The sequence below is a fragment of the Amblyomma maculatum genome, chromosome 6 (genome assembly GCF_055883805.1).
Source record: "Amblyomma maculatum isolate TAMU_Amacu chromosome 6, ASM5588380v1, whole genome shotgun sequence".
In the NCBI taxonomy this organism is placed as follows: Eukaryota; Metazoa; Arthropoda; class Arachnida; order Ixodida; family Ixodidae; genus Amblyomma; species Amblyomma maculatum.
The window spans coordinates 74385604-74409479 of record NC_139349.1 but is presented as its reverse complement, the minus strand read 5'-3'; positions in this window follow the sequence as shown (position 1 = coordinate 74409479).

Sequence of the window (23876 nt, the reverse complement as noted above, 5' to 3'; positions counted from 1 at the left end):
TACGACAGAGTCATACTTATGATAATGGCACTATTACACTACATGAAAAATGCAGCGCAAAAGTTTAATGACACACACACACACACACACACACACACACACACACACACACACACACACACACACACACACACACACACACACACACACACACACACACACACACACACACACACACACACACACACACACACACACACACGTACAAACGTTGATGGCACACGTGTTTAACGACGAGGCATGCAAGCAGCTTTGGCACTAAATTTTGTTCCTGCTCTTTTTATACGAATAGCCTTTCTTTTACGCCCCATTGCAAGGGTACCTTTCGCTTCATGCAAAATAGCACGACCTAGGAATGATTTTACTAGAAGCGCGGCCAGCTCGCTCGTGGCGAAAAGCCGCCATCGTCACCGTAACCTAATTTAACGAAAATGGTTTCGGAGAAAATACGCATGATTATCTCATATCAAAATGGCGTCGTAAGCCTACTTCGTGCAGCGTTAAGAGTAGTGCCATACCATTTCGCTGCTCACTTAGTACCTTCTAGTCCAGACTAGTTTGCAGTAAGCATATGCATATTTGGCAAGGGTAGGTGACCGCTCAGAAGTGAGATACTGCGGCTTCCTTTTCCCAAAAAACCAACTTCAACAAGAAATTAAATATATTTGACGGAACGAAAGGGTGTTAAAAGCGGTTCCCATCTTCTGTTAAGGTGAAATTTGAGCGCCCCTTAATATTTGGGATTGTGTCCTGAAGCTGCGTGTGAAATAGGAAGCAAGCCCCAGATAGCACTTATACAATTTCCGCATTTCTCCTGATTTGAAAGGGAATTGAAAGGGCTCTTCAGCAACTGCCCTAAAGCAGTGGATTACATGAGAAGCTAGTAACGTTTTTACGTATAGAGGCTAGAAAACCAGATTATCTCAAGAGGTTATTTAAACGTTAAGCATCTCACGTGCCGATGCATGCATGTTTAATACTGCATAACCTATTTAGGAAGAAAATGTGGAGATAAGCCCCTTTTTTTTTACTGTTTGAATGAAATACCCAGTTTAATGGTAGGAACGGCCACTCTTGTCATCCGTGCCTCCATCGCCTTATTTAGTAATGCGCAAACTGTATACCTGATATAAAATTCACAACCACAGATAATAACCTTGGCTCTAGCCTTTACGGAAATCCCCACCCCAGTGTCCAGGCCTGTGGTCTCCGTGTAAATGACAAACTTTAACGATTTATACCTTGAACCTAACTTGAACCAATGGTTAAAGAATAAATATTTGACTTAGGCCAGGAAACCAGTGTCATACAACTGCTAGCCGCCTTGCGCACCACAGGCTATTTTTTTGTTTTCCAATTACTTAATTGACTAATTACGTTACTTTTTCTAATGTGCTAAATATTAACTTTAGACCATAAATGTGAATGGGAAGTTGGAGAGCACCTTAAGAAACCCCCATTTCATTAACTGCGATAAAGATAGTTTCACGCTCGCTGCTACTTGCACCGTCACCTGTGCTATATATATAAAGCACAACATGGTCCTTGGAAATCAAGTTCATGTAAAACTCACATAATATGCCTTACACATGCATTACAACATATTCCTGAAGACTCTTCATTAGCTGACTATATTCCAAGTCTTTAATAAATATTCCGGTAGGGCATGTTAGGTTTATGGTGTTATAGTGGCTCAGGCTATAAGAGACGTCGGTACGGTATACAAACAGCTCCTATTAAAAAAACTAAATAACCTTAATACTAAGCCTACACAACTGAAAAGAACAGAGTCCATTCTCTTTAATAATTTTCATTTTGTTACCACTAATGGTTTTAATTCAGGTTTTTCAAAATTGTATTCCGGCGTTCCTAAAGGATCAGTTACGGCCATTTTGTTCCAAATAAGTAGTGTGAGCACTGTGTGGCGCTTCATCTTCCACACGGCTGAACGTGCTGCTTCATCTTCATCCTGCTCTCTCTTGTAGATACCCATCGTCATCGCGGAGTATGGTTCGCTACAGTGTGCGACCAGGGCTTCAGGTCTCCAATAAAACCTGATCCTCCAAGTCCGACCTTCGCGTTACCCTACAATTTCAATGACGTTCTCTTTTTTGTTAAAACCCATATTCTCCTATTTGCGAATAAATGCGCTATTCTCACGCTTTCAACGGATACTGACGACAGCTGACAACTTAAGTCTCACCTTGCCACTATAGACAACTAACTGTTGGAAGGAATGGTGGATGCGGCTGAATATAATAATTGCGTAGTACGGCTGCTTCAAGAAAATCTATTGCCCAGTTTTCGTGCTACAATGATAACACTGCTTTAAAATTTGCAGCATAATATAAATACATTGGAATTTATATCACTGCTAACCTAAACTGCTCTTTTAATATCGAGCATATAATCAAAAACGATAATCTCATGTCATTTCATTTACGTTATAATGTTTAAACTTTCCTTCTACATTGAAACTTCTGCTACATAAAACACTCTTCCGCTCAAAGCCGGAGTATGCAACTCCAGTCAGGAATTCTACTTACGGCAGTCATAATACTGCTCATGACATGGTTCAAAGTAACTCCGTGCTTTCCATTCTCGTTAATTATAGCCGCACTGTGAGCACAACTACTATGAAGTCTAGCCTTTCTCTTTTATCCCTATCCTTCGCGGTGAAAATGACTCGTATTGCATTATTTGACTCGTGTTGCATTATTCGACAAGGCCTATCATCATCAAGTAGCGCTTGCTTTATCTCTCAGCCGTTTTATATAAATATATCTCATCGTACAGACCATCCTCAAAAAGTCGGTTTCGATTCATATAGCCCTAAAGTTTCAGTCATTCTTTCCGCGTACTTCGCGAGACTGGAGTCGCCTTCCTGCCGATATTGCCGCCGTTAATATTTTCTCGATGTTCCCCGAAGGTATTGCTGGAATTTCAAACTGAATTTGTTTAAATTTGCTTTTCTGCTCTATTTCCCCAATTTATTATATTCTTGTCTACGTGTGTTCTTGCCACTCACCCTCTGTAAGGCCTCTGGCCCCGAGAAGTACGATAATTGTTTGGGACGTAATAAATGTGTGACAACTGTAGGCTTTCTTCTTTTTGGTAGTTTATTCTAAAGAATAAGAAAAGGAGTGGAAAGGCTTCTGCGACCCGCGGAATCAGGTATCGAATCACCAAGCACCTCGGCTACGGCCAGCGGAAATATCATAGAATAGGAAGTGGAATGAATGCAAATGAGTCTCGTATTACAACAGTGTCACAGGTCACGAAGGCAGAAATGGATAGGCTTGGCAGAGGTATATAATAATACAGAGAGCGCTCCGCTCATCCACAATTAATCTAGCACAGAACCGACTTAACACTGCAAGAAATCGCACATATATCCCAAAGTTCCAGGCAAACGGGCGCGAGCACATATTTACAAACCGCTCGTATAAGCTTAAAGCAAGCAGGCGCAAGCAGACACTATTTACAAACCGCGCGTATGGGCTCAAAGCAAGCAGGCACAAGCAGACACTATTTACAAACCGCGCGTATGGGTTCAAGTCAAGCGGGCGTAAGCACATAGTGTTTAGGAACCATTCGTATGGGCTCAAGGCAGGAGGGCGCAAGCCCATATTATTTACAAACCGCGCGTATGGTTTGTAAATACCTATTGCAAACCTACGGGGGCGGCGAACATGTCTTCTTCAAAGCGGCGCGGGATGAAGTATACACGCGATGTCAGGAACTGCGTGGCTGCGAATAATTACATGCCACGGTTCTGGTGTGTCATATGCCGAAAAATAAACACACGCGTACTGCGCCCCCTACACGACAGCGAGGCACGGGCGCACTGCTTTTATGGTCAGCGAAAGCACACGCGAAGCGTCCTTTCATGGCGCGAAACTACCTTTTGAACCGACGGGAATTTATAAGTCCGTCTGTTTGAGGTAGGCATTTGCGCACGGGTAGACGCGATTTTCATTTTTGCACTGCGTATTCTATGTGTGATACTTCCACTTGCATATCTTGTCTCATACCGAAGTTTGAAAACATTTGAGCAAATATTTCACCTTTTGGAGAACGTCTTCGCCTTTTCCATCACTTGAACCACGGGTGAGAGGATTCTAGTGAAAACGCCACATAACAAATTCAAGTTTCATAACATTGCACACCGTTGAATAAAAATGTTGCTATCGTACAAAAACACCCCATCTATAAGTTCGACGCACGGTCATGAAAGCTGATCGAGACATGTCCTGTTTGCTATCGGCTGATGAGGGGCGTTTCTATCGTTACAATAATATCCATTCATTTTCTTGGCTTATTTGTTTAATAACTACTTTGCAGTGGGCTTCTACCCTTTTATGCAGGGATACATTTTGCAATCTTTGGCGACAGATAACAATTTCCTATTCACTTTAAATGAAATCAGTCTCACTCTAAATCAGCGTCTGCAGAAGAGCCAGAACTGTGATTCGCCCTATATATTGGGGCATACTGTCTCCACGTTTTATAAAAATCAGCATAGCTCTGTATGCATTTACTGAAACTGCCATGCTGAATCCAAGCGCGCACATGAGAGAGAGAAAGAGAGAGAGAGAGAGAAAGAGAGCGCAAGAAAGAAAATAATTTAACGACAGTAAAAATAGAGGTGCCGGTCGGCTGTAATGTTGCCCTGAACTGCTATAGTGGTGAAGGCTGGTAATTATCTGCTTATGGTTATGACCTGGTTATGACCGACCTGCTACCGATGAAGGGGGATAATGGGATAGTACAATAAACTCCTTCGCGTGGCGCGTTCTATAGAGGAGACCGCGAACTCACTGGCTGGAACTAGTCTAGATTACAGTCAATGAATAGCACTTACTGCCCGTGTCTTGCATACGAACACGGGCACGCTCCATCTCGCACGCTGCAAATACAGAGGAAAGCAATTACACATCATATCCCGGCCCAAACGCTAATGCTCGCGCAGCGAGCACGGTTTCAGAAAGAGCTCCAAGTAAACATACACAAACATGACGAAAGCTATTATGTACAGGTGAGGACAAAAGTAGACAGAGCGCCCAGCCCAAGAAAAAACTAAGGGTCAGCGCTGCCTAGACGAGCCAGCCGAAAGCGGAATATCGTCACGCGCATCTATCCGCCCTCTGCCGGCGCCACCCTCCCTTTGCTCCGCATGCCTTGTCACTGTCCCGGCTATCATATCACGCCGTCACTGTCGCGAAAACGATGATCATGTTCGGATGTTAGCGCTCTTCAAAGATACCGGGCATTTTAGATGAGCGGACCGCTGCCTTGATACGCCATAGTCCACGGGGCGGCGCTAATTTAACCGCCTCGTTTCATCATCATCATCATCATCATCAGCGGCAGCGGCGGCGGCGGCGGCAGCAGCAGCAGCAGCCTGACTATACCCACTGAAGGGCGGAGGGCTCTCCCATATCTTAACCCGGTTCTGTGCTAGCTGCATCCACTTGACCCCTGAGAACTTCTTAATCTCATCCGCCCACCTAACTTTCTGCCGCCCCCTGCTACGCTTTCCTTCCCTTGGAATCCAGTTTGTTACCCTAAGCGACCATCGGTTATCCTCTCTTCGCCCTACATGTCCTGCCCATGTCCATTTCTTCTTCTCAATTTCCACTAGAATATCGGTAACTTGAGTTATTTCTCTGACCCACTCTGCACGCTTCTTATCTCTTAATGTTACCCCTACCATTTTTCGTTCCATGGCCCTCTGGGTTGTCCTCAACTTAAGTAGAACTCTCTTGGTTAGCCTCCACGCTTCAGCCCCATAGGTGAGTACAGGTAAGATGCAACTGTTTAGAAAGCAGTAGATGCATTTAAGCTGCATATGTCCCGCGTGTTTTTGAACACTTGTTGGCGCCGCTACTCATTTGTACCTCGCTGTCGACCTGCTCGAAATACGTGAGGTGCCGCTCGAAATTGGGTTCGTTCGATTTTAGGGAATGTCGGTCCATATTTGCGGGAAGCGTCCTTTAACATCCAGGACACCACTGATCTGGGCATTGTCAAATCAGATTCGGTACCAAATTTGCAGTCCGGACCACGTCAAATTTTGAGGCTCCTGTTTGGCAAATTTTCGGGGTGGCTCCATCAATTTGGTAGTCACCATTAAGTTTACCTTATCTAAAAATTAATATACCGATTAGTAGTTGTCAATTAACTCCCTATGAATTTCATTTTTATGCGGACACCGTCTGTGGAAATATTCTGTATACAGGCATTTTACGCCCCATGGTCGTAATAATGTCCAAGCGTTAACAGTAATTGCAATAAATGAACCCGAACCTGCGCCGGCACATGTTCGAGCACATTTCGTCAGAAGCAAAAGAAAAATGAATCCTGGCAGCAATAAAAGTTAAAATACAAAACACGCTGGCATCTGCGGCGTAAATACCTCTACTGCTGCCTGTGTGAAGCAGCTAAAATGTAGCGCCGCCCACGCGGTATCTGCTATCAAGGCAGTGGTCCGTGCACCTTAAATGCCCGCTCGCCTCGAAGAGCGCGACCATCCGATCATGATTTCTATTATCGCGACCGGGACAGTGACAAGGCATGCGGAGCAAAGGGAGGGTCATGCCAGCGGAGTGTATGCAGATGCGGGCCACGATTTCCTTGGCTGGGCGGCGCTGACCCTCAGGATTTTCTTGGGCTGGGCGCTCCGTTTACATCTGTCCGCGCCTTTACACACACGTGTGGCCCGGGCCCTTCCAGAAAAAAAAAAAAAAAAAAAACTTCAGTTGCCGTTCTCAAAGCAACGGCTGTCTATAAAAGACAAGAATATAATCATTTTCAAAAAGCAAGTTTCGCAATGGCCTTCGAGATTCACAAGTGGCCCTTGCAATGTACTGTGGTGGTGGTGCAATATATACTAGTACGGTAGCCCCTGTGATGAATTATTTACGCGTAATGGCCTTAATAAAAAAACGTTCCAAATTCATCACGCTAGTTTCGCCGCAGATGCGGAACGAGAGCGCTGTCGCTGGTTCACTGAGACGCCCGTAACTATCACCAACGGCATAAAAAATGTTTCACACATTTCTGCCTCACGACAAGCTAAACACCATGAAGTGGCTGAATGATACTGCGGAATTATAAAGACGTTTTCTTATCAGGTGAATCACCCTGATGGCGCAAATCAAAGAAAGAAAACGGTAAGCGCAATTCACTAGAAAATGGACCCAAAGATTGAAAATTGCTTAACATTACCAGCCAGACGAGCATCATGTTATAAGTAAACAATCTGTTATTTATTCTGAATAGCGATATATGGGGCTCTAACAAATGCTTATGCAAGTGTAGGGTACTTCTGGAAGTTCTATATGCAAGTTTTTGTTTTCAGCACAGATACACACGGAGCCTATTCGGAAGTCTGTAGCTTTTACAGAAGTTGTTCTTAAGCATATCAAGCAAAGGTTGTCACTAAACCGCCGCAGGAATTAGTGCAGTGCTCCCTTGTGCATGCAGTCACACTTCACTCTTTGCGTCTTGCGCGCTGGTAATAAATTACATTGGACCAGCATGTCAAGCGCTGCTCACGACCTCTACATATGCCGGGCTTTACATAGAGCAATAACCTAGGCTAGGAATGATTTAATGGATGCCTACCATTTCAAGACAACGCTGCGACACCTCATTTAAATCAAGCAATTAGCCACGCACTGCTGCACCGTTCAGCAATTAAAACAGCATATATATACTCAAACTTAAGGCTTTGTATATAACTAGATGCATGAAAAGTAAAATTTTCATTAGAGAGTGGGTGGAAATGATTTGTAGAAGCAATATAAGGACTATTAGCGCGATTTGGAAGAAAGAACTAATCCATAAATTAACAGCGATGATCGTTTTCGTTATTGAACACCGTGTACATCGTTTCGTTGCTATTCCTATTGGGAAGGATACGATGTAAGCAAGCATAGGAAAAGAATAAAGACCAATACCCACAAACTACATTGTAAACAAACCTAGTTAATCGGGCGACAAAAGAATAAATGAAAGTAGATATGTAGTATTTTGATTTAAAAATCGGAAAGATTTATACGCATGAGCTTCTACTAGGTATGAAAAATGTACTCACGGGTTCTGTATGTCGCACCGCAACACGTGGAAACAATCTCCAGCACAACAAACTGGCGAACACGGCGGAGGTTGAGGTGTTTAGTCGCACGGTTGAAATATATCCCAGGAAAGATTCAAAGGGGCGAGCCCTACACACAATGCACGCTAACATCGATTGTAGTATACGCAACACAATTCACATCGCTGTAGTACGCGAATATACTTGCTTCCACTATTCCAGTGAGTCACGCAGTCCATGCCAACAGACGCGGAAGGGTACATGCTGGTGCGGATAGGCTGTTGCTTTTCACCACCGTACGTGCTGCGCACGGATAATGATTGGCAGGAAAGCGACGTGCTCGACTCCTCACCAGAATGATGGGTACTGCACTATAGCGCGTATCTCTCTTCGTTTCTTCCCTTTCGTAACTATCCACTAGCACTCAACATATCGTTCCCTCCTGTTGCCTCGAATTAGGCCTAAAGCCTGATCGCTCCGTAGCTTGCTTTGAGGAAATTGTACGCCGAAATATCCACACTGGTAGTCTCTAAAGCCACACTCACAATTGTCCGTCGATGATAACTAACACAAGTTTGCTGGACAAAGCTTTCTGGCATGAAAAAGCCCTAAACATGAGCGTACACGAGAACGAGCCTGCAAAGAACACAGCAGACAGATACTGGAAACCTAGGTCGTCACGCCGTTCCCTATAGACCTAGACAGTGCTTGATTTTCCCCGAATAATCCTCCTGTCATCACCGAATCATTTTCCAGACCTTCTTATCTAGGTGGCAATGATTTATCGTTACGGGAACACTTTTAACCGTCGTATTTTTAAAGTCCGGTTATCTTTTTCTTTTCCTTGTCTTCTGACATTAGTCGCCGCTGCCGGCAACACAACAGCTTTACTGCGTCAACGATGAGAACGTTCCGGCTGTGGCAGACGCACATTCATGATGCTAGATGATTCGACAACTACGCCTGACGTAGAGCGGCACTGGTGGCTACACCGACGAATGACGCGGCTCGACCGCGCGCCTGATAGCAAACTTGTTAACGCTACACGCCACTCGGGAAAGAAACAGTGCGCGATTGTGAGAAGTATCCGCGTTGCTCAGTGTCTGCGACACGGTCGGAGTGTATGTGGCGGCGGTGGGGTGGTTGGCAGACACCAGCCATGCCTAGTTTAGCCTTTTCTTACGAATTAAATCAGGAGAAAGTGAAAGAAGAACATCAATATGTTATAAAGTTCTGATCCATAGACGCCAGAAAGGACAGTCGATGGCAGGTCGTCGCACTACCCGATGACAGCAATGGTTACCGAGCAGAGCAGGTGAGGTGCAGTCAGGCAGCCGAATAGAAGGAAAGCCAATGCAGCTGCTGTCATTTGATGAACATTTCAGGCCATCGTCGCCCCCTCCTCCCCCCATTTTTTCTCTTTCATTTGAGAACGGGGACTGACTGCCTTCTTTTATAGTCTTTAACGAAGCGTTGAGGTAAATTCAGTGATAATTTATTTCGCCGACGAAGACAGGGCAGATTTTCTGGAATAGAAAAAAATATTATGCACTGTTCTAACCAAAAAATACAAGATAGTGTGAGGCTCAAAACAGAAAAATGTATTGAGATCATATTTTCTGAAAACAATGATTGCATATGCATATGTACTTAAATACAAAGCCTAGCGGAGATGTCAAGGTGAAAAGTGCTGTTTGAGTACGATGCGACAGCTTACACCAGATGTAATCAATGAGGACTTTGGTCTCTTCGGGCAATCCACTTGATGCCTCCTGCTTACCAAGAGTAAAATAGGCAGCTGGGCTACCAATATTATTTCCCTGGCACGCGCAATACGCATAAATTGTTATTTCACGAATTAAAATGCTAAAGAATTGAACACAGTTTCTAAATTCACAGAATCGTTGCTAGAAGGCTAGATTTGCATTTTGCCGAGTAGTATAATGCATGTCCTTAAGTACAAACCTACAGTTATTGCCAAGAACAAAGAGCAAAATATTTAGTGCTGAAATAATTTCACTAAGTTTTCTTTGAGTCCTCACATAGGCTTTTTCTGTCTACATTCCATACTTTCTGTTATATAAAAAAGAGTTATAAAAGCTGAGTTGCTCGCGGACACCATCGAAATGGTTGGAAGCTGCTGAATATGCGCAACGCGAGCGTAGGAGGTAAAATTTAAATCCTATCTTCTACACTGCAAGAAAAAAAAAATACGAAGGATTGACTCTGAGCAATGGGTTCAAAAGGAACAAACTATTCTGCACGGAAATGGGTCAGGCACATTAATCCTCATGTTGCGTGCGCGTAACATCCACCCACTACGCCGCTTGATTCGGATAGTGAAGCAAGCCAGCCGTCCGTGCGAGTAAGCCTTAGCTGGCCAACAAGATCAGAGGATAGACTATTCTTCTCAATCGCCGTCACGTCGAGGCTCTGGGCTCAAATGCGAACGATAAAACCCGTGCCGATCGTGGTAAATGTCTGAACGATTTTACGCCCTCCGAGAATCTGAGCTTGGCTGAGCTCCATTTTTCTCTTTGTTTCTTTTCTCCTATTTCTGTCGAAGCGCTGAATGTTTTAGTGCGCGGGCTATAAATTCTCGTTTTGCAAACAGAATGGAAAAGCGTACGTCTGCTCAGCAAAGCGGATAAACGTACCATGCAAGCGCTTTTCAGTGGAGTGTAAAATGTTATCGAAGGTCGACTGACTGCGAAGGATCTATCTGCTCGCCTGAGAAATATCAGTAGCTATCTTGATGTTTATGCATTAAAATATGAATAACAGGCAGGGTTTATGCATAAAAATCGCTACATGCTATGAATGCATGTGCTCGTTCTTTCGATGGGCCTGTTATATCTACGCTCAGCACTGCATTCGGACCACTTTCAGTTTTGAACAAGGTCATTTGGCAAAGTATTTAATTTGCTTGCTGGTCCCAGTGAAGTCACACTTAGTGAGGCACAAATGTCTATAAAAATGTAGAGACTTATCTTTACAACATGTGGGCCCACTCAGGGTATTTTTTTCTTTTTTTTTTTTTAAACGGCGAAAGCCGTACTTTGATCATGGTGAAAATCTCGCGTAGGCGAGATCTGTCCGCAGAATGTGTCCGCAAAATTCCGCGGAATATTGGCGACGTTCTGTCTAACCGTGCAGCAAATAATCATCCTCCACCGGAGTAGCGTGAGCTCGGAAACACATGCTGCATAACTTATATCACTTCAGCGACATTTAAAAGCTGAGAGACATCGTTACATAGTTTTCACACGGCCAGCAGACGGAAAAGAAAGTCGTTTTGTGGGCAGAAATTGTAGATTTGCAAGCCGATCATAGCGGTGACGGTTTCGGGCGTTCGCAACAATAGACACGATTTCTTTTTTTCTTGTAAGGTCCCGCTGTGAACCTAACTTTGCTTAATTTTATTTAGGGGTGTGCGAATATTCAAATTTTCGAATACGAATAATTTACGAACATGAGGTAACTCTTTCAGGCATCAAATATCACATCAGTGAAAAAAAGGAAGCTGAAAAATTGAATAGAAAGTTAAATACTGTCTGTCTTGCTTATATCAAAATTTACACACTATTTGCAAATAAAATCAAAGTAAAACTGTGCTCAAGTGTGTACCCAAAATAGGGTATAGATCATATAAAGGATTTCATGCGTTTCCCCTCTTTTGTACGGGGAGGGCACCTGAACCGGACGCAGGGTCATGCTAATACAGTAAAGTCTAGTTTATTTAAACTTCAAAGAAACAGAAGAAATCTCCGAATTGACCAACAGATCGAATTTTCGAATAGGCCAGGAAATACTGCCGAAAACCATTCTCATCACTAATATCTTCTGATGAACACCTGCCCGATAGTTTGCTGAACTTGATATGAAACTCGTGGTAACGACGTTTCTTTCCCGGTTTCGTGTAAGTCTTCGCCTTGCACGCACTGTCGGAATGGCCCTCTTCACAAAACGAGCCATTAGGTTTTGAGAATGCTTCGCTGCTGAGTAAAAACAGTCAAGCATTGCTATGAAATGCACAATGTGGTGAATCTACGGTGAATTCAAACATTTCGGTGTATTAGATAATTTTTGGATATTCGGAAACTTCGAATATCACTTTTTCGATTACGAACACAATTCAATAACAAAGAGATTTGATTAATATTCCAAATTTCTAGTATTCCACACCCTTAGTTTTAATTGAACGACCTCGCAGCTCGTCATTGTAAATGTGGTCTGGATACAATCCTAACGCCGTAAACCAAAGTTCAACTAAATTGGTCGTAATGTTATTTTCTCTCACTCTCCCTCTCTGCGTCTGTACGTTTCTAGACGATGCTTGTTTATTCGAAACACTCGTGTTTCCCCGTCTGCAAAAATACAAGAGCAAAAAAACACCGAAGTGCAGGAACCGAAGCGGCGAAGCGAAACCATTCGAGGAAGCAGGATAAGATGGGGAGGGGGATAAAAATAAATCGCGGAGGCAGGTCTAGTTAACTTGCCGTCAAGTGTTAGGTTAACAGCTATAGACACAATCGGTGACCGGTATTTGACTCGTTTCACGCTTACGAATCGGATTACTGTAAAGTGGATGCAGGAACAAATACCCGCGTCTTTTACCAGCTTCCTCCATCTCTGAGCGCGCACCCCTAGACCGTATCGAGTTCGTCATGCAACCAAGTTCGATATAACCTCCTTGTCTGAGATATGCAGGCGTAAGAAGGCTTCCCTAAAAAAGCTAAAAAAGGTCTTTTGCAAAGCAAACCCAGAAATATTATGCGACGCCTACTGGGTTTTAAAACCCCATCTTGAGCTTAAGCGAAGCTGCTCAGAAATATAAGAAAGAAATAAGCATAGTGCCCTTAAGTTAACACTTCATTCGATCGCTCTTTGTTGTTCCGAAGCATACCACTCCAGCGCTCTAGAAACGTCTGCTGACGAACGTGCTACATACACGAACATTGCTTGCTCCGTTTATGTGAACAGGCAAACGCAAATACTGCTAAGGTTGAGTTTCTTGATTTGAAAATCAAGCAGACGATGGCTGGAACGAAAACAGCATGAAGCATTTTACCTTTCCGCGCTATGAAATGATGCAGCGAGCTCTGCCTACGTGCGACAACAGGGCATACTACGTGCGACAACTTAAGGAATACTTCGACTTCTCTGACGTCACCAGCGTGCCCAAACACTCATCGTTGTAGATCCAGAACATCACTATAAAGGCCATGGAAGCGTCTCGCCATCGTGTGCGGTTCCGTTTACGTGGTGGACGTTTGCAGGCGTAGGCGAACGTTGCCCAGCGTGTCAGCGGATCTTTGTTTAAAACGACTAATACGAAGTGTATAACGAAAAAAATAGTCGTTCATATCAAAAGAAACAGGATCATACAAGGGTGCAATTAAGGAAGCACTTTACGTCTACCGGGTTGCTCATATACGAAGTCTGTCTTTCTGCCACCATCTTGCTCAGTTACTTCGCCGCCTCATGACAAGAGCTATCACGGAGGGCTGATGCTCTAGACGCCAATTTAATTCACCGAGAGAGTACACGAAGAGGAAAAAGCAGTACATTAAACTCGACATGCTGGTTTCACATGTCCTTCTGAATCATTCTGCCACGGATGAGAAGGAGTGTGTGTGAGGCGAAAACTACATTTGTGTCTTATATATTTTCATTTAGAAATATGGTCTTTGATACCATAGCTCATTCTTTCATGAAGCTCGCTGTCATCGTAAATAAATGGAGATGTTATAGAAACTGTCTTTGTGGATTGGTCTCTACCACACACAGCCACTTCGTCGATTCTTAAGTTAGGGTGGATACCCTGCCATATTAACTAATAGGCATTCATGCATGCCTTAATGTCTTATTAATAGCGCGTCATCCAGCTGATAATGTGATCTCTCAAGCCTGACTCAATAGGTTACGCTGCACTGAACAGTTTGCATAAAAAAATAGAAGAAAACAGGAAGAGTCTTAATGAATGGGTGCAGGTTAAAGAGGCCTGGAAAAGTAGAAAAAACAATCAGGGTTCCACTTTAGCTGAACATTTAAGGACATGACGCTATCGATAGCCTTAGTGGATCCCCTTTGCGGGCACTGTTTGAAATCATCGTTCGCGTATATACCTCAGTCACCACCCCGTTGGTTGGTGCCTTTGGTATGTAACACATATTCATTACCACGAAGCTGTAAACTAGCCAGTTATGTGAAACAGCATCTGACATAGATAATTATCAGCCCCGCTTTAACTAAACGTGCCTGCATGGCCTAGGAGTATATATCGTGTAGCGTGTTTTACTACTCGACCAAGAGCCTTCCTCAAACGAAAACGCCTGTCTCAAAACGAGAAGCTCGAGTTGGCAGTGCCTGCCATCTCACGTGGTTTCGTGACGTCACAAAACCCGCCGACCAATCAGAGCCCAGCCATGTCACCTGCCAGCTACCACTTGCCAGAACCACGCCGGTGATTTTTCGTAGAGAACGCCGACAACGCGGATGATGCTGGAATATCTGCAGAATAGGGCCTTTAGCGCGATGGCGTTAGAAAAAAGATGTGCTCCAAACTCAACGAAGAGGCAAAAAAGAGGCTCACAAAATTCCTCTTAGTATGTGCCTCTTATACTATATGGGGCTGTGCGCTGTTAAGCGAGGTCAGCCGAGTGTAGAGCAAATGTCATGCTTGGTTTGCTGTCAGCAGCCTACCTGACCGGCCAGTCATGGTCTGGCGCTATTATACACACTGATAAACACATTCATACTAAATAACTACAATTTATAACCTCTAATCTCTTTTCTGCGTTGACGAAACCTTACCTAAGCACACCATAAATGTTTGGCTTTCAACCAGTGTTTCGCGACTTGCTGGAACGGAAATAGTTATTTGCTCTTAATACTTTGGGAACAACCAGAAATACCGATTATCTCCTAAGTTGATCAGAGTAGGTTTAGTAAAGATTGCGATCGAGAATATACCATGAGGTAAAAGCGGGAATAACGTGGTAGAGAAGACAGTCATCCAACCATAAAGATTACCTTTAATACAGAAATACTTTCACATTTCCAATCACAATTTTAACAACGTTGGCAGAATCGACATTGCAATAGGGAAAGTAGTTTCTTATCCATGCTTCATATGAAAGCCCAGAAACATACAGAGCAAAAAGAAAGAATAAAATCTCGAGGTGCATTCCGGTACTAAAGATATATATCCTTTCCCTTTTTGAATGAAAAATAAATCTTTTACGAAATATAAACTCGGTCAGTATGGCTGAGTATTCCCGCACGCACTCTTATCGCTCATCAGAGGCTAGGAAACATGAGAGATAATTTGCAGAACTCAGTGCAGTTTGTACACATATTTGTGCACACGAAATGAGATGTACAATACGGCAAGTTTGATTTATAATTTTGCGCGTAGATATTTTTTAGTAATTTGTCCAGCCACAGGAGATTTTGTTTAAAGACAGAAGCGGTATAAAAACCAAAGTTGGTATACCAAGGCCACTTTTCTAATGTCACTCGCTATATTCAGAATCTTTGTACATCTGATAAAGTAAAAAAAAAAATATAACCTTTGCGTGGTGGTGTGCACTTCCGAATCTAGATGACAGATTGCTCTGCGGGAATAACCATATAGTGGTCATTTTTCATATCACATCTTCCATTCAGAACCCTCTGCACACGTCCTAAAACCAGATAATCTAGTTGCTTACTAAGGCCTTAATTTGTCAGGGCCCTCTGCCTACAGCAATAGCAGCACGAATCGCATATCACTTGTGCATGCATGGAGAGAAGCCACTCTCCTCATCTCTGCGTGCTCTCCAATGAAACACCGTGCCTAAGCTCAGTTTTTTCCGGGGGATGAAAGCCACTCTCATAAAGCCAGAGCAGTCGGAGAAATTTTTCATTTGTCGTTTCAGAAAACAGGGTGCGTAGATTACCTTTCAGAAGATATGATCTGCTCTCGCAATGCATGTACCACGTACACAGTATACTTTTTATTTGTGACAGTTACTCGCTGACCTTTCCGCGTGCATTGAAGGTTATTTATAGTGGATGCATTAAGCCTCTCAGTGCACTAAATTACCGAATGCATAGTAGATCTCTCAACTTCTCTATTAGCTGCCTACTCCTAAGTGCCACGAATGATGAACGACCTAAAAATGAATTTGGTCTGCGGCGTAATGACTGGAAGTACTATTAAGCGCGCAGTCGTATTGAATAAATCGAATATGGCGTTTCGGTGGCACAATTGAATTTAGGCTCACTGAGGAGTAGGAAAAGGAAACAAAAGAAAATTAACCACATCGAACGTTAGCGACATTAAATTTGGCTTTACTAAAATATTTATTCCCCCGCTGTATTTTGCTTTACCAACAAACTTTAAGTTCGCAAGGGAGGTTCATGATATTGAAAGATGAGGCTAATAAGCAATAAAATATTTCATCTTTGAATTAGTTCTAAATACAAAGCCGCAGCATCCCATTACCTATGATTAAAAGTACTCTTTTCGTCGGAAAATGCAATAATATACAATCTTGAAAGCACCGCTTTTCACTTCGCTTAAAATACACTTTTTTGGCATTCTGCTGCCTCCTGAACAAATGAGCAGTGATTTTCTGTAGTATACGCTCGTTCCGATGTGGGCAAGAGAGCACAAGGAACCGACTTCGGCGTTATTCGCGGTTGAGAGAAACTACTCAAGAAAATGAGGGCAAACAACCTGATAGCAAATGAAAAAAAAAAAAAGAAGTAGCGATACCAAAGGCAAATTACAACGGAAGAGGAGAAACGCTTAAGAAAACATGTGAAATAAAGAATACAGTTTGATTATTCAGACACGCAAACCGAGTGGCTGTCAGCTAACGATTAATATGATAAGATGAAAACTATTCTACTACCGGAAAGATTGAAAGAGGACATTAACGGAATGAGGTACTCACAGTAGCAAGGAAGGAAGTGTCACCTTGTAGGAAAGATTTTTTTTTTCAAAAAGGCTGGCTTCTGATCGCTTAGATAAATATTTACAACCTGCGTCGAAATCACGGAGTTTAGATGTTACATCATGATATACAAAAATGTCAGCATCTATAATTCTTATGAGCATCTTAATAGCGATCATCATCGACATCACTCTGGTCTTTCAGACCTACGAAACTGGCCGGGAAATGCCTATTAAAGGACAAAGGTGTTTCTCATGCCTTTACCTCACCTTTCACAACAAACAATGAAAAATTTTATAATTCGATTTTCTTGCTTAAATGAAATGACTACGTTTAACTAAACAAGCGCCGCGACCTTCTAAACCCAATCTCTTCGAAATTAAGCTGAAACCCAATCGGTCAACGTCATCTCTTCTGGTTGTGTTGAGTGAGGTACTAGATATTTATTCGTCGTCGTGGCTGGAATTTTCTGCAGGCTGTCCGTTATTGAGGCTGTTTAAGGTAACGACGTGCGCACACAAAACTGTGCTCGAAATAACGCACGACTGTAACAACCTTCCATTTTTCAATATTTTTCTCAGCTCATGCGGCAGTATGAATGAATGCACTTTACAGCGTCCGGAGAAAGAAAATATCGCTTATATAAATTATGCGATAATAATGAAGTATGGCCAAATTTCAGCCCCTTTCCAACGCTCGTGAAGATCTGATACGGCATTCACGATCTCAAAACACCTGCTGCTATGAGTTGCTGCAGATGTGAAATGCAGTGTGTATGTAACAGTAGTAATAGCGCAATAGTACACGATGCTGTTCGCACAGCCATTTTATCGTTCTCTATAGTATGGACTTACGACGTGCTGAAGCAAGTGCTCAAAAAAAAAAAAAAAAAAAAACCTATCTCTGCTTGCATGAAAACGTTTTTTCTTTATAGTACAGAAAATCGCCCTGCGAACACGTGGATACATAGAAAAAAATATTCTTATATCTTTTGACAACTGTCGTTTGTGTGATATGCCTAAGCGAGTGAACATTGTTTCATTAATTGCAAACATGCAATTTTCCTTTTGGGAAGTGTTGAATTGAACTCTGAAGAAATGCTTTGCTCTGAATATGTAGAGACTGCGATACCTTGTAATTACCTCATCTAATTAGGAACCTTACTAGATGATTCTGTTTATTGGACTACATAACTTGTGGAAGGCGCGCATGCTGGATCGCAATGCTGAGCCTGTTGTGACACGAAGCACGATGATTTTAGCCGAATGATGCTCCAACTAAATCAGAATTACGAGGAGAATGACTTTCTACCAAAACTGGCTTCCACTGTTGACGCGTTGCTTATCTTTGCCGCCCTTTTCATTGTATTTAATTAGAAGATAGTGCAGCGCAGCAACGACTTAGCGCTTTTAAATAGACTGTGTATATACTCGTTTTGGGGCTGAAACGTGGAGGCTAACCAAGAGAGTTCTACATAAGTTGAGGACAACGAAGAGGGCTATGGAACGAAAAATGGTAGGGGTAACATCAAGAGATAGGAAGCGAGCAGAGTGGGTCAAATAAATAACTCAAGTTGATGACATTCTGGTGGAAACCAAAAAGAAGTAATCGGCCTGGGCAGGACATGTGGTGCGAAAAGAGGATAACCGATGGCCTCTTGAGGTAACAAACTGAATTTTCCGAGGGAAGGAAAGCGTAGCAGGGGGCGGCAGAAAGTTGAATGGGCGGATCCTGGTTAAGAAGTTCGCAGGGGTCAAGTGGATGCAGATAGCACAGGACCGGATTAATCAGAGAAATATGGGAGAGGCCTTCGCCCTGCAGTGGGTACAGTCAGGATGATGGCAACAACAATGATGATGATGATGATGATGATGATGATGATGATATACCCATTTTACCCTGCAGTGGGTATAGTCAGGATGATGACAACAACAACAACAACAACAACAACAACAACAATGATGATGATGATGATGATGATATACTCGTTTTGTACATAACCGCATGTAATAAATACCATGCATGAAAAAAAATGCGGTGACTGTATAGTCCTCTCGGGCTTTGGCCAGGGATGTTCATGTGTTCGTTCTAGCGCCAGTTTGAAACCCAGTCGCTGGAATGTTTTTTTCTTCATTGAGAGTCCGTGCTGAGAGGCTGTGTCCGCCATTCTTCTCGACTGCGCTCACAGGCCAGTAATTGCACTTGCAATAATGCTCACGTTATGAATTCTTCTAAACAGAAGCGCAGTTTATTTGTCATGCAAATGTTTGCTTTTTTTAATGATGGTCCGTTCATAGAAACTTGATTTGCCCCTGTTTCTTTCACAGTTCACGTGATGACGACGAAGTTCACTCGAAGGCGTGATAGTATCATGCACAACAAAAATTCGCGGTCGCAAATATGCACTCTGCTACTTGCTTAACGCTTAATTTGTTCCTCTATTGTATCACACAAACGAATTGACATTCAGTCGTAAGGTACCACATTATGTGTAAGACCGCCAGATAGAGGTATTATGTCCCGCTTCAACTAAGTCGTACACAAACATGGCAGCGTGGACTAGAGGGATAGCGTGAATGACTGGCTTCAAAGGATCTCCATTTTTCGATATGTCCATAGCCACATGCAATCTCAGAAGGGAAGCCTGAGTTGACAGAGCCTGGCCATATCACATGGTCTCGTTACGTCGCCCCCCCCCCCCCCCCCCGACCAATCAGTAACCGCCCATCTCGTCTGGCAACTGTTTAAGCCCAGGCCCTTGCCTGTGATTTTTTTCGCTCACAATGGCGACAATGCCAACGAGTCTTTAATTTCTGGAGAACGAGACCCCTAACGCTTTCACGTTAAAACACAAATTTTCACTATATGCGACCGTCTCTCGTTGGTGGTACCGCTGGATTCACGCTGCTCTTTTCGCCGCGAAATTTTTTAATCTCTCAGATTTAGTAATCAGGTCCAAGTTCGGTGTTGGGGACTGCGTAAAGGACAAAAGGGACGGTGTGGTAAGGGTAAGTGTAAGGGCACCATACAGCGGCAGGTGCGAAATCTGAAGTTTCGTCTCCACCGAGAGTAAGTAAGCAAGCCGGTAATCCTTTTCTATAAAGAAAATGCGTAATGCCCCGACCGTAGCGTGGAGCGCGCTCGCGTGTGTACGCATGTGAAACGGGTGGAATGGGCTTAGCGGCTTCATCGTAAGTTCGGAGAAAGCACTGAGCCGCTAAGACCGGGAATGGGAAAGCGGACCACGCGCATAAGTCCTTCTCCCGAGCCCCTGTGGCGGAAACGCTGCCCTTGTCCGAGGCGAGCTTGCGGTTACTTCGACAGAGTACCTCGGGCATGGGTGTGCAAATTACGTAAAAGCGCTGTGCCTCGCTCGGACAACCGACGTGCGTTGCGCGAGCGTTAGCAAGCGATGGAATGGGGATCAAGTGTGAGGTGGAATTTCCTTCTGTGACAATTGTACATGTAAAAGTAGTAAGCCGTAACATGCACGAGGGCCGAATGAGAAGCGACCTTATAGTTTAGCTCTGGGTTCGCGAACCGGAAAAACTGCTACGCAGGCATTATCCGGCCGCGCCGCTAAGAAAAAAAAAAAACGACCTCAAAATGATGAATCGAATACAGTTGTCCTGAGAGGAAGCGATCAGCTGCGGGCTCACATCACATCGATTGTTTTCATTCTTATTTTGCTGATGCTCATTATTTAGGCCACACCATCTGAGGGTTCATATTAAGGGCACTGGCCCATATCATCCTATTAAATGTAGTGACCTAACGGGCTGGAATGAGACCATTTGGGAATCCCCACTGTCAGCATTAAATAACTCCACCCACTGCAATTCGCGCTAAACGAGACTGTAAGCCTTATACTGCGCTAGATTTGTTATCCCTCCCCGGTTTCTCGTTAATCGGTGCGTGTATATAGGATGACTGGGTTAATTGGTTAATTGGAAAGCTGCGGGAGAGGCATTTGTCCGGCAATATGCGTTCCGGGTTATTATGATGAAGATTTGTTCCCGCAATTATCTCTGCTCGGAGAACGAAGCTGATATGGACACCGAAAACAACGAGAAAAGAAGATGAACGCGGATACCATGTAACGCGAAGTTCAGTTAACTGAGTTAGTATATATTGCAGCAAACCATTCAAATCTGTATTGGTTCGGTTTTGGACAGCCGCCGGTTTGCGCTTTATCAATATGATTCTGGCACGCGCATCAATTCTATGTTTTTTGTTTGATATTGATCGTTGTCGCGAGACGCAGCTTTATCGGTTTCATTGTCGCGCAAGATGCTCCGAGAGGGTTCTCGAAGATTGCGGCCCCTCGCGTATATTTCCGCAATGTTCTAAGTTGTGCTAGTCACCGCTTGCAGTTTTATCTCGTATTTACTTTGCAGCATTTAAATCGAGCACTGACGAGTGAAACCAGCATTCCTAATTCAACGACCGACGAGCACGTTTGTTGCTATCGCCGCCGCCGAGTTGCTAAGTTCGTTTTCGGGTGTAAGTCAGCCTAATAAAGAGTTACCTTCATTACTATCATGCCTGCGTCTTGTTTTGGTGCCTATGACCTTGTCACCAATATGTGTACTCTAGGGCCCCCAGGCGAACACTTTTATGATTCTTCAATACAGGATTTGTCTCTCTCGAATCCTCGGTCTTGTTTCGTCGGCTCGAGACACATGCCTTGCGCTAGCCTCGTCGCTGTGGAGGGCAGCGTGCTTGCTCATTATCGCGTGACTGTTCTGTGCGCGCATTCTCGTGGGAACTTATCTGCTGTCCTGGAAGCGTTGTGTTCACGTTACGACGTGTAACGCATCATGGAAAGACCCAGAAGTGACATGATATTGCAATGCTAAGAGCTCCGAAGTAGCGGAGGCCGCCAAGTAGTGATCATAAAACAGCCATTGCCATAGCACATTGGGAAGCCGCCGTGGCCTGGATTGGATGACCGCTCTTGGGCCCGGCTCGTTATATGAATGACCTAATCTCTACGCTTGCTTTGGCAATATAAAAAAAGCGCTAAGTGCAGAGGCCTGCTGACCGGAAGAAACTGTGTTACTGTCCCCGCCATGCGACGCGCGAAAAGACACTGGATGCGAAAGCAAAACATCTGAAAGTAAAACAAAAATGGAATGAAACGACACGCGAAGAGACGACGATGGCAGCGTCAGCAGCAAGCAGTCCTCCCTTCTCATATATAACCATTGAGTCATCGCGGCCAATATGCGTGTGGCAGGGCATACATAGCCAATGGCACAAACATGATTCGGGTCGAGCAGAGCACGAATGCTCTCAGGACAACCCTCTCTTGTGCGTGTTCCCACATTTTTGTAGCGTGATGTAATGTCAGAATTTTTCCAATTACACAAAGTAACTATTATTACACAAACAATTCTCCCATAACGATGCATGGGACGACCATTGTCTTACTGAAGGAATTAAAAGGCAACAGTAAGCCGTAGCAGTGGCCTGGAAGGTTACGTTCTACGATTCCCGGTCGAAGAAGACGGCATTACTGCATCCACATGCACCCATAAATAATAAGTATAAATCTTATATATGAAAGATGCCAGGTTTATACAGAATATTGAAAACATTAGTGTTGCCATTATTTAATACTTTGAAGTGTTCAGATTAGGCCGAAAGATTGAATATTAAGGTTAAAACCTATTTCTTGTGCAAGAAGCGCTACTCTAGATGTTGCCTTTTGGCCATATTGTCAGAACTTTTTAAACACTCAACTAGGACAGAGCAGTGGAATGAAATATAACATTCAAATGTTTTGGTAGGGAAACTCTACAGTATCATCTTACGAGACTTTGTTTACAAGATCCAATTATGTAAAATATCTTACAACGCTGAACACCGATGGCGAGTTCCCATAAAAACTTCCATTATTAGCATCACACAGTGTAATTTATTTCTCTACTTCTCGTTTGTATTCTCTCCACTTCCAATATTAGGTCACCCGAGAGGAACGCTGTTTCAATTATCTTCCTATTTTGATCTTTCGCACGCCTTCATTTTTACTAAACATGAAAGTGAAAACAAAAACTATTCATTTTCAGAAAAAAATAAACACCAGTGCACGCATTTCTTCCGATATGTCGTTTTATTTTTACTACAGTGCATCATATGTAAATCTTCGTCACGTGGTATATGTTTTACGGGTAAACACGCAGTTTTTCAAAAGACACAAATAATGAAAACAGGCGAACACATGAAACTCCTATAAAACTTGTATTTGATCACGCAACGACTGAAAGGCTTCAAGTGAGATAAAAAAGTGCCTCTCAAACCCGCATTTTCCAATCCATTTCACCCAATCTTCTTTTGCTATTCAGGCCTCAAAATGCTCCCTGCTGCTACACTAAGGCTACACGTGCAGTCGTAAATGCATCTAGCTTCATAAATCATCCACATTCGAAGCAGCCGAGCGTGTGGAAGCCCTTCACGAGTAAGTAAAAAGCGGGCTCCCCTTCAGACCAATTGGAAATAAAGTGGGGGACCAATCTGTTGAACGTTCACTGAGTTGGGTGTTTCCTGCCTCGAGGCCATAAAAGTGACCCTCCCACTATCGGAGGTCGGCAGCAGCTTGCTGTTTACAGATGCCGACGAGACATGTGGAAGAGGAGTAAAATTCCCTTGTTTACCGAGGCCTGGGGGCGATTTGAGCACGTTACTTACTGCTCGCTTCTGTGCTCGTTTTTTTAAATCTTTCTTTCGTTGCTTTTGAGCAGCCTGTTACACTCCAACTGAAAATGCTGAGCACTGAGATATTAACTGTCAAAGTAACCACCACTACCGCGGCGTGGTCCACCGATAAA